Here is a 13763-nt window from a genome sequence, read left to right on the forward strand (position 1 = left end):
AGTTTACTACTAAGTTAAGCTACCACCACCGGTTCGGAAAGTAGATTCTACCAAGAATAACCGGCAAGAAAATCAGTAGTTACTCTTTTTCAACATTTAAGAAATACAAAGTCAACAGGCATTAACTCCACGCTTTTATATCATCTATAAAATCTTGTATCGAATAATATGCCTTTTCTATCAATGTGTTTTTATAAACGATTTGAAGTTAAAATAGTCTACGGAATTTTATCTTGAATTAAAATGCTTGAGGTTATATGAGTACAAAATCTAGCAACACCTGTTCATATAATTTTGGAAATTAGACTAGAAGTGTTGTATGTTTCATTTTGAATATCGAAGACGATTTATTTCATAAAAACAAAAGAACAAAAGGGCCACAACAACATTTTAAACTACGCGATACGTTCTCTTCTAATTGCCTCTTCTAATTAAAAGTGAATGTTTCGCGTTCTGCCCAAATATTCTTCTTATTCTTCTAGAAACTTTTTTATGGTTTACGTTGGCGGACGAGCTTACGGGCCTCCTGATGTTAAGTGGTCATCATCACCCATAGACAATTAAGCTGTAAAAATTTTAACTGTTCCTTACATTGTCAATGTGCCACCAACCTTGGGAACTAAGATGTTATGTCCCTTGTGCCTGTAGTTACACTGGCTCACTCACCCTTCAAACTGGAAAACAACAATACTCAGTACTGTTATTTGGCGGTAGAATAACTGATGAGTGGGTGATACCTACCTAGACGGGCTTGCACAAAGCCCTACCACCAAATAAAAAAAACATACAAGTATAAAACTTTCCGCTTTGTTCCCTATGGAATTTGTTCAATAAGTTAACACGCCATAAATAATAATATATAACACCTAATAAAACAGATAATAAAAAAAAAAGTTATAAGAGATTTAAGTTAAGACACTTGTCTTTATTCAATTATAAATTATGTAAGTCATGTAATAATACTTGCTTTTAAAAGTATTTTGTTTTCATTATTATTTTTTATTGTAAATTGTCAAATGCTGAAAATGAGTCCAAAGAAATGATTATAAACTAATTCAACCCTTGAAGATGATATTTTCCAGCATTCAAGTAAGCTAAATATAATAACAATAAATTTGGACATCATACAAAATCTACATTTCAATGAACATTGTATATGGGATTGATCATCAACCTGGCACAGGGTGCAAAACAATGGAGCGAACCTCTCTAAAAGGTTTCTTAAAAAAAAAATATTTTAAGGGAATCGAAGCTTGTTGTGCTGAAGAAGGATCTGAAAACCGGTGTACGCACTCGACAACGGAGTAAATAAGATTCTTAACCCGCTATCAACTTACAAATAGCACGTAGTCTTGATAGCGTCCTAGTTGTAGACCACGCGTCGCTTTCGACCGCGCTGAGCCCAATTCAAATCAAATGCTCTATTTTGATCTGATTATCGTACATCGACCTCAAACAAAATCTTTATAATCACTCCATAGAATAAAACAAAGTCGCTTTAACTGACTCTATGTCCCTTTGTATGCTTAAATCTTTAAAACTACGTAACGGCTTTTGATGCGGTTTTATTAATAGATATACGGAAAAATTAGTAAAGAAACACTGACAATTTTAGAAGTTTCTACTGTGATGTCATATTATTACACCCGTGCGAAGTCAGGGCAGGTCGCTAGCATGTTATAAATTAAAATCGATGCACGCTAGCTGTCAAATCAATATCGATCGAATCGATAAAGTTATATGATCACAATAACGTGCAGTCTCATTTTTCCGCTTAAATAGTTGTAAAGAAAACTCTTTGCGACTTCACGTTTAGTGCTAAATAAATGCATCTCTACATAAAAGAGTGTTTGGTCATTTATACGTCACCGTATTATTCTTACTAACATTATAAATTCCAAAGTTAAAATCGAAATGAAATTTTCCACAAAGTTTGTCCCAGAAATATGTACTGAACAACTGTAAGTCACAAAGATAGGTAAGGATCTACAAATAAATTTACAGTAACGTATAAAATTTTAATTAACCGTTATTAGGATAATATGCGTTAAATATGCTTTTATGATGCCCTGAGAATACGGAATGAGTATTGCTGGTTTTTTAAGATGATGGATTTGATACCGGTCGGAACTACCGTTGTTCCGACATATTCCTGCCGATGCGCTGAGAAGAAGGTTAAACTAGACTAGCTGACTAATTGAACTAGCCCCTTTATATTAAACACAAGCAACAACAACAACGGGTACAGCCTGTAAATTTCCCACTGCTGAGCCTTCTCACCCTTTGAGGTCAAGAGCATATTCCACTCTACCACTACCACACATATTCCACTATTCAAGTTGAAATGTTTAGTGGATTCATAGAATTTCGTTGAACTTAGACACTAGCAGATTTCCTCACGATGTTATCGTTCAACACTGAGCACGAGATGAATTAAAAACACATGAAATTCAATGTTTGAACCAGCAATCATCAGTTAAAACATACGCGTTCTAACCACTGAGCCATCTCGATTTCCCCGCTGACAAGACCCACATGTTCATAATTTTGTTGACTGTTTATAATCCAACAATATTTATCATAAAGTAACGGGCAGTTTTATCCGGTATTATCCGGTAATATAGTATAAATAAAACTAGACACAAATTTTATTGATAGCGTGACTCAGACAAATTACATAGCACGTAAAATTACACGTTAATACAATTTCAACAATGTGGTTCTAAATTTCCCTTTTAAGTTATTCATTAAACTTTTTTTTTCTTTTTTTATAGTATATTAGTTCAAGGGCAAGTGGTCCACCTGATGGTAAGTGATCACCCACAGACATTGGTGCTGAAAAAAATATAAACAATTCTTTAGATCACCAACATTGTACCAACATAGTGCCAACATTGGGAGCTAAGACCTTATAACGTATTTCATTCTTTAAACCGGAATAGAACAATACTAAATATTGTACAAACAATATAATATTGTTGTTTCGATGTAGAAGATACCATACTAGATGTTACCAAATGAACTTGCACAAAGCCCTACCACCCACTCAAGTATATTTTGTTTCATTGTAAATTGTCAAATGTCATTTAAAAACTGTTTGTATTATATATGTGTTATTATGCTTTTAGTTATTTAAGCACACTATATTTATATTATTATACATATAGCTTTTTATTTTTAAAAGTATTAATATTAACATCAATTTAGAGTCTGTTGCGTTAATTGTTAAAAAGGCTGTTGAGTTAATTGTTTAAGTGTGTATATCATTTAAACGATTAACTCAACAGCCTTTTGACTAAATGTTTAGCGAAGTTAAAGTTAAGACAATGATAAATTTCTTTAAATAAATTCCCTTTAAATTTATTTAAAATATATGAAAAATAATAATTGAATAAAACAATGTTGAAATATCAGTGGTTGTGAGGCGATATTTTCCGCATTGCAGTCGTATGAAAATTAAGTTGATCACAGTACTCTATGAAAATAAGAATACTTTATAAAAATGCACAAGATTAATTTGAAATAATTCAAATATATTGAAGCAAATGGTTATTTTTTGGTAAATAATCAATATAAATATAATAAATGCGGTTATAACTCTGTTTGTGATATCTTCACGCTTAAAACGCTAAACCGATTGAGATGAAATTTCGTACAGAGATAATTTGTATCCCGGAGTAGGACATGAGTTAATTTTTAAATTCATTCACGAGGTAGTAAAAAGAAGAAGTGAAGGTTTGTGGAAAGTAAAGTAAGGCTCAGCTTTATAAATTTCATTTTGTATTGCCCCAGGTGAATCGTAACCGATCGCTTGCAGGTTCAAACTCGTGCGTTCCCAATCACTAAACTTTTATTTATATTTATGTTTATAACAAAGATCTAGACGAAACCTTTACCTACAGATGAAAGTCTGTCTCATTTGCGTCTGTTACAGCTTGATGGAATTATCTACGAACCGGGTCAGATCAGATCAAATAGAAGCCCTATTACTATACTGTAATAATAAGACTTATATTCACTAATACAATAAGATAATTTTAGTATTCATATAAACGAGAACTATTCTGAAAGGTGAAAAGAAGCGAACGCAGGTGGAATACTAAGTTGAAACGCCTTCATAAAAGATAAAACGCTAAACGGCGTATTGCTCGCAAAACGCGGCAGGCGCAACGCGAACCGGGTATAAATTACTTTACCAAACAAATGTACGAGAAAAAATAAATTAAGAGAATAGATACAACTTAAACCGAAGGCGAAATGTTGGTAAAAAAACGCATAGTTATTTTGGCTAGGCAAGCAGCCAGTTTGTGTAGGAGAGATATATCTATCTGACTGCGCTGGAGTGACGTGTACCATAAGCGCAATTCGTATTAATAGTAATAACTGCCTGTAACAACACCAACAACAAGAGCCTGTAAATTTCCCACTGTTGATGAATGAGCTAAGGCCTCCTCACCCTTTGGGGAGAAGGTTTAGAACATATCCCGTAAACACTGCGGGTTGGTGGATTTACATGTGGCAGACACACGCAGATTTCCTCACTGTCTGTAAATAGTATCTTAATGATGCACAAAATTAATGAGAGGTCCGTTAATGCAGAAATATTCTTAGCAATCTATCACAGGTGCCAAGTTGAAACTGGAGTTACATTAATACATTACTTTGATGTATTCAACATTAAATGTTATAATTACTAAGAATAGTCCACGTCGCTTACAACTTTTTGACATTCCACGTTTTTTATGGTGAGTTTTGATTTAATTCAGCATACTGGTCGAAGAGTATCTCATTTAAGTGACAATGGCTAATATATTCAATACTTTCTAAGAATCGGTTGTGGTAAATTTCTAATTAGCGCTATACTATAAACGAGTATTTATAAAAACTGATCACGATGTAGACAATGCACTACGAGAGATATGCGCGCTCTTTATATTATTTACTAGAAGACGATGGCGGCTTAACTCGCGTTTTGGGGTATTGGTTGTCATGTGTCAGGCAAAAAAGTAGCCTATGCCCTTTCTTAGAGTTCAAGGTTGCTTCATACCAATTTTCATCAAATTCGGTTCAGCGGTTTGGTCCTGAAAGAGTGACTGACAGGTAGAGTTACTTTCACATTTATAATATAATGATAACAATATTGATTTTTACTCTATGAGTATGTACTTCTTTCCATAAAATTTCATGAGTGTTTATTTTTTCATTAACAAATATTAAAAAAAATTAATATATTTTTAAAAAATATAATTTATTCATAGTGTTACATAGTAGTGGGGCTTTGTGCTACCCATATGGGGAGGTACGACACTCATGAAATATTATACCGCGAAATAGTTATAACAACAAAAAAACAATAACAGCCAGTAAATTTCCTACGTATTCCACCACGCTGTTCCAATGCGGGTTGGTAGAATACACCTGTGTCAGAATTTCTATGTAATTACACACATGCAGGTTTCCTCACGATGTTTTCCTTCACCGAGCACGAGATGAATTATAAACACAAATTAAGCACATTAATATTCAGTGGTGCTTTGGGTTTGAACCCTCAATCATCGGTTAAGATGCACGCGTTCTAATCACTGGGCCATCTTCAGTAAGTTCTTAGTATAATTGTGTTCCCATTGGAAAACTGAGTGAGTCGGTGTAGCTAATTTGTGTCTACATGCACCGTTAAATAAATAATTATGTTGTATGAAATGTTTGGAAGTGGCATCGGTTTTAAGCTATGTTTAAACTGACTGTCATTGTATGTTTTTATTTATTACAACATCCACAGGCTCGCAGATGCCCGTGCCTTTTTTACATTGTATTTATAAAACATTTTGGCGTTTTTTATTTTATACTAAATTGTACTGGACATCAGCAGATCTTCACTGGATTTCATTCGTCTTCTTGAGAGACGTGGCCCACACTCACTTTATTTTTTAAATATTTAAAAATAATATATACATAATCTATATTAAATAATAAAAATATGTGGTAGTATATGCGTAATTCTTATTACTTGTAATTGTATGTTATGCGGAGGAATTAATGAGGAATAATTGACAAGGAAAGTCTTGGATATAGAGGAAAGCGACGATCAAGGAAACGATGAATGGATTGTATGAAAGATGATATGACTGGATAATATTACTTGTGAGATGACGTCAGACAGAGAAGTATGAAAGGAGACATAATGCGCCGACCCTGAATAAAATTCTACGACCTCCGTGGTTGAGTAGTGTGTACTCTTTTCATGTTTTGTATGTACGGAAAAATATTAATGTTTTTATGAGAAGATGTGATTATCATAACATTGGTACAAGGAACAAACACAATCTTGTTACTCCTGTTACTCGACTGCATAGAGTCAGTAACTCTTTTGTGGGGCAATGTATACGCTTCTACAACAGGATCCCAGAAAGCGTTCAAAATGCTTCTGTTGCCAAATTAAAAAAAATTGTTAAGGAACGCTTGTGTGCAAAAGGTTACTATACAATTAGCGAGTTTATGTTTGATAGCACACCTTGGGAATGAAACGATCGCCTCCTGGCTATTTCTAATCATATACTACTACGTACCTTATAAATTTGACAAAAAAAAAAATAACAGAAAAAAAAGACCCGCTGAGTTTCTTTCGCCGGTTCTTCTCAGGTCAGGGTGTTCCTTTTTCCGAACCGGTGGTAGTGTTTATTTGACAATCAATAAGTAAGTGTAATGCTTTTATATTGAATAAAGGAATTTGAGTTTGAGTTTGGTACGCCACTCCGAAGTCCCGGGTTTGATTCCCGGCCGATGTAGAAAATGTCTGGGTGTTTGCGGTGCCGTCGTTAGTTCTGATTTTCCAAATCACAAGTGATTTAGCTACTCACATTGGGATCAGAGTAATGTATGTGATGTTAAATTTACAAAAATTGGGATAAGGGAAGGAGGATGATGATTTTATGTGTAACATATATAAACATATTTGTAAAGAGTTATGTATATAAGTGTGCCACATACTCAGTTTCTATTTTAAAGTTTCTCTTTCGAATGTGTTGTTAGAAAGAAATGGCCAATTAACCATAGGACCGCCCCTTGTACACACTACACATTCATTAGTACTAAGCATTTTCTGTACTATTTTCTAGTGGTGTACAATAAAATAAATAATGAAAGAAAAACGAGATCGCGGTATGCATTTAATTATAATATTTGCAAACTAGTATTAAATTTATGATACTGTCTGTATTTAAATATTTAACTTAAACTAAAAATAGTTTTGTACTACCTAGTTAACAAATTTCCCGCTAAATTGAAACGTTTTTTTTTAATTTATAAACTAGGCAGATGTCAAAAAAACATGTTATACAGATTACAAATAATAAAATTCATAGAGTATTTAATATATGATGTTCGTTCCAATGTAATTCAATCAAGTTCGATTTTTAAACAATATTTTATCATCCATAAACAAAAGGTATTTTATTAAATTGAAAAGGAGGTTTTATATGATAATATATTTATCCCTCATTCAGATTCGCGCGCGAAAGTCAGTTTTTAATAAAAATAGGTTACGGTTCTATACAGGTGATTCCTGACAATGGCCCTCCAACTGAATACGGGAATAAGAGGGATGGGGGTTCCGCGTCCGCGATATGAATTACACCTTTATTCAAATTGAAACTCATACATTCTATTATATATTCTATTCTATGTATATATTAGGTATACGTTACACAATAGAGGTGAGTAAGTTATTTGTTTATTGTAACACAATGTTGAAAAGTGAGCTTGACATTTCAAACAAAAATATTTAAACTAATATTATAAAATTGAAAAGTTTTACGTTTGGTCACGATTGTCTCATCGAACAGAGGATTTGGAAATCTTTTGAATTGAATAGTCCATTTATTAAGACAGATTATATAACTTTGTAGCATCACGCTTTGATTGAAGAAGTGTTAAAAGTGTTCGGATAATCGGCTAGAATAAATTTATATTTCACTAGTTACTTGTCCTTACCTCGTACGGATGTTCAATATAATCACGGCCCCAAATCTAGTTACAGGCTATACTACATCTTCTATACATATAATAAAATCGAAGTGTCTGTTAGTAATATTAAAATAGCCCTTTTTTAATCAATGCATATGTATGTATACACGGTACATATACCAAAATAACATTTTTTACTATTCTTGTCTATCTGTCTGTTTGTTCGGGCTAATCTCTGGTACGGCTGGACCAATTTTGACGGGACTTTCACGGGTAGATAACTGATATAATAAGGAGTAATATAGGCTACAATAATATTTTTTTGTTAAATACAAACGCATACAAGGGCGCAAGCACAGCTAGTTGTGACTATTTTACGTTCCTGATTTTATTCACAAGCAAAAAGAAACTTCTAGGCCAATTCTACTTATCCTATCCAACTTTAACAGAACCACAACTGTACCTATTCTACAGATACGGTTCAGGTCGGTCAAAGTTGGATCAGAACATGTAAACCTATCATTACAGTTAAAAGTTGGTAGATTTGCCCCTACCGAACCAAACGTTTAATCTGGCAAGATGCATTGCATTAGATGTATTCGCCGTGCTCTGCGAACTAGTCATTGCAGGAACGTGATTACATTTTCAACTTATTAAATCTGTTGGATGTGTGTATCATGTATTGAGTATTATGTCGTTAATTTATTTAATCATTGATTACCTTTTTTTGTTTTATTTTATTTGGAAAACAAACAGTAACATAATACACAAATATATGATTGAAAAAGATAATACAGATACCAATTAAGTTTCCACTTACAAATAATACAGAATTAGAGTAATTTGAATACAATGATATGAATTTTATTAACTATATTAAATTAACTAATCTAACCTAATATAAAATCTGAAGAGAAAAGCATTTCATTAAAATAAAATAATGTTTGTGTGATTATTTTTGATGTGATTATTTTTAATTTATATGATTTCAGTAATTTATTATTGTTGAGTATTATCTTAAATTACTGTAACCATTGCTTGTTTGTATGTCTGTAATTTTAATTTACGTTTGGATAGTATTTGTGTATTTATGAAGAAATAAATACGTAAAAAAATCCCAGTAAAACTCATCGATACAAAAGTTAAATAAGCATGATTATATGTTACTCGGGACGGAGAAAGTTGTAAAACATATAATAACTAAGTAAGACTGATACAACATTTTAAATGTTTCTAAAAAAATTAAATGTTTTTGAAATTATTTAAATTTTTCAGTGGAATTGTTATATGTATTTGTTTTCACTTAAAAATATTTTATAAAATATGTGTATTGTAACGTTATAAGTGCATGCCGAGACTACCTGTAATTAGTAGAACATTTTCCTTGATTCAAGTTGTTATATTGTATAGTTCGACACAACTTAGATGTCGCATCGGCAAAATTCGTAAAACCGATCACATCCGAATTGAGTACGCTATCCCAAATTATCAAAATTTATTTCTCATGCGAATATGATCTTTACACAAACGTAAAAACTTGTAATATCATATGACCTAATATATTCGTCAATTTGACGCGTCGATTTACATACACTTGCTTTGTCTGAAGCGCGAATCTATAGCGACGAATAGCGACGAATGGCGCGATAGGGAGCTATTTCTATTGGTCGTGTAAATCGGCAGTAATCGGTTTTATTTTCATTCCATTGCATTTTCCGATGCTACATCTAATTTGTGTCGTACTATACGTATTCAATGTGTTATTGTATCTACTGTTGGTTGTCCTAAGTAAATAAAATAAAATAAAAAGTATCAAAATTAATGCAAATGCAACTGAAACATGCACAACCACGCTAGCGAGGTTCGGAAACGCTGCCTGATTGGTTTAGATGTTTCATAGAGAACTAGCTACATAGATCGGCTTCACACGGATACAATAATGTATATACAACTTTTTGATTAAATAATAAAACATAAATTATTGTCTTTTCGGCAAGGAAAGTTGAAGTTTTGTCTTTTCTTTGATATAATATGGATGTTATATGCATAGCATAGCTCTATTGAGAAAAACGTTAAATCAGAATCGATTATTCATTGACATCTGTCATTTAAAAAACCTGTCCTACAAAACCTTGCTACTGAATTACTGTGAAAATCGCATTAAAATCCGCTGTGTAGTTTAAAGATCTAAGAATATAGAAGTACTACTAGAGTACTTTTTTAATCATGGGGAAACAGATAACAAAATTTAAATATTTAAAGATTATATCTTAAAACCAAGTATAAATAAAAGGCATATTACTCAATACAAGACTATATTCAAAATAAATAAATAGTGGACTTATAGTCCGTTTAGAGTTATTATACCTCTGACATTTATCAAAGAGGCTGTCGTTAGATCGGCATTACTGACTGTCTAATGGTTCAAAGCTTCTCGATTTTTATGAGAAATTCAATGTTTAAATATATTTAATCATTACTTGGTGGTAGGGCTTTGTGCAAGCCCGTCTTAGTAGGTACCACCCACTCATCAGTTATTCTACCGCCAAACAACAGTACTCAGTATTGTTGTGTTCCGTTTTGAAGGATGAGTGAGCCAGTATAAATACATACATAATATCTCAGTTCCCGAGGTTAGTGGCGCATTGACGATTTAAGGAATAGTTAATATTTCTTACAGCGTCATTATCAAGTGGCCTATATGCTCGTCCGCCAACCTATACCATAAAAAAATAAGAAGAATTCAGAGTAGTGGGAGAAAGATAGTGCGTAAATCTTGTAAGAAGGAAGAGCTAGTAAAATTCAATTCAATTCTTGGTTTAATGGCATAGTAAAGGTCTTGTAATTCCATTTGATTCATAATAAGTATTTGTCATTTCTAAGCAGATTATGAATTTACCTTTTTGACATACTCTATAATTAAAATGGCAGATAAGAGTAACTACTGAATTTCTTGCCGATTCTTCTAGGTTCTACTTTTCCAACGGACAGTAACTTTCAATTTAATTCAACGATGTAACATCACGATTCAAAAGTTCTTTTATGGGCCTACTTGAATAGAGAATGTTTTGATTTTGCTTTATTGAATAGGCTATTTGACTGGTTTTTAAAATCCATTTTATATTAATAAGTAGAAGTTAAGGAACGCAGTAAAAGTTGATTTTTTTATTTCTAGTTTGCCGAAAAATACCATATTTAAATAGCGCGCAAAAACGCTACTTGGACAATATGGCGCTGCAATGGAGTCGGTGACGTCACTTTCTTGTATTTTTATCTGTGGTATATATAGTAGAAAAGCAAGGTTAACAAGAAAGTGACTTCATCATAAGCCCGGCCAATCTGGAGCGTTTTGTGTCACGTGACAAACTTATGAAAAAATTCATTTTTATTGATGGATTTTTGAATAAGTTAAGTATTATTTTCAAGTTTTGTTAGTAAATAACCATTTTTAAACTCATAATATATCGGTTTTCAACAACTTATATGTATCCGTCTAAATTATTTTATTTCTATAAACAAAAAGCATTGTTTAACAACTTTTTAACTATTAATAGGTAAAATTTAGTTTGGTAATGTTTCTATAGTAGTGATGAAGAAAAAATATTTTTTTTTAATGATATAAGTAAATAAATGTAGACATTGGGTCACCTGGTGATATGTAGTCACCACCACAGACAATGGCCTTGCAAGGAATATTAACCATTCCTTAAATCGCGAATGCACAAGCAACCTCGGGTACTAAAGAGTTATGTAGCTTCTGCTTGTTACACTGGCTCACTCACACTTCAAACGGGAACATTAAAATACAAAGTATTGTCATTTGCTGTTGTTTTGATGGTAGAATATTTTGATGAAGGAGTGGTACGAGCACAAAACACTACTACAAAACATCTTCTAATTCTTGATTAATATTTTAATATGATAATGTAAGCCTTTTTACACGTACAAAAATAATAACAATTTAAACTAAGATAAACTATTTTTAAGTACTTAAAAGGATTATCCTGCGGGAAGACAGAAACCGTCGCGATCGAAAACACTTCAGACGCCGAACCATGGGCTTACCTGCTTTCCATAGCACGGGATACATTTCCACCTTTCTAACTTCTGACTCTATTGGGCAAATCCTGGATTCAAACTCCGGGTCGAACCGATAAAAATTAGACCTTATATCTACAAGATGTACGATGCATTGAATTTGATATTGTTGCCTCAAACGATGTCTTTTTCATATGTAATACGACAGTGTATATTAAAATGCCTCATATACATGTTACCCGATAAGCATATTACCTTGACCCGTTCCATTAGCTTTAGGGAAAACAAATATTAAATATTATTCATAAAGTAGCCTTCGTTAACGTAAAAACCCGATTACTTAATACAACCCATTTCTAGAAACATTACAACAGCATGTTACATAAGAGAAATTGTATACCATCGGTTTCCTTTGCCTTGTGAGTCTTATTTATTATCTGTATTCATAATTATATATTCTGTTTAGTCTGTGACATCGTCCAGATAGTTCTTGATTTACTTGAATTTTAGATTTAATAATAAAAACTATTTTTGATCGTTGTGAAAAACTTCATCACTTACAATAAATTGATATTTTTGAACTAATGTAGATTTTAAAGTAGTAAAGTAAAGTAACAGCCTGTAAATTTACCACTGCTGGGATAAGGCCTCCTCTTCCATTAAGGAGAGGGTTCGGAACATATTCCACCACGCTGTTCCAATGCGGGTTGGTGGAATGCAAATGTGGCAGAATTTCGCTGAAATTAGACACATGCAGGTTTCCTCACGATGTTTTCCTTCACCGCCGAGCACGAGATGAATTATAAACACAAATTAAGCACATATATATATAGTGGTGCTTGCCTGGGTTTGAACCCGTAATCATCGGTTAAGATGCGCGCGTAGATTTTAAAATTATTTTTTCTTTGAAACTATAATATTCTTCATAACACAATATCAGTCTAAAAATAAAAATAATTAATCTACTGAGAAAAATTGCCGTATATAAATAAATTAAAAAAAAAAAAAAAAATAAATTATTCCATAGAAAATACCATTGCGATGGTCTTTAAAAAAGAAAGTAACTTGTTATCGAAGCCGTCGTGACAATCATTGATATTATATTAGTCAAAAACAATAGAACTTATTTAAATAATTGCCATTGGAGAGGATACATTATAGATACATAATAGAACCATAGACTACGCATTGTTCATAATAAATAAATACACGATACAGGATGCTTTTGGTATTCAACAGATACGATATCTCTAATTTTGATCAAAAACAAAATCAAAATATTCTTTATTCAAATAATCGTAAAATTAATTTTTAATCGTCATATATTAGTCAAAAACAATCTATATTCATAAATGAGGTGACGTTTTTTGTAATTCATTACTGAAAAATAATATTTAAGATACAAATGTAAAATTTATACAAGAAAATGCGGTGACTTTCCAAGAAGGTTCCAATTTAATAGTATTTAATATATATTCAAGCAGCCTACCGAAAGTTTTGCTTGTATGTAATATTAGTAAAACCAAATGTACATTAGTTCGCAATAGCTTATAACTAAATAAATCTATCAAGAAATGATAATAATTAATAATGTTTTATTGATGTTTGAACACGACCAGAAGGTATCTTAGTAAACAAATATGTGCGCAAAACTCAGGTGATCTATAAATATAACTTTTTGAGACGACTAGCATTCCGTGATGATCAGAGGCGGTATATGCTTTTCGTGGCACAGAAGCCAGAAAGTTAACTCTAGTAACTTG

The sequence above is a fragment of the Vanessa cardui genome, chromosome 21, assembly GCF_905220365.1.
Source record: "Vanessa cardui chromosome 21, ilVanCard2.1, whole genome shotgun sequence".
In the NCBI taxonomy this organism is placed as follows: domain Eukaryota; kingdom Metazoa; phylum Arthropoda; class Insecta; order Lepidoptera; family Nymphalidae; genus Vanessa; species Vanessa cardui.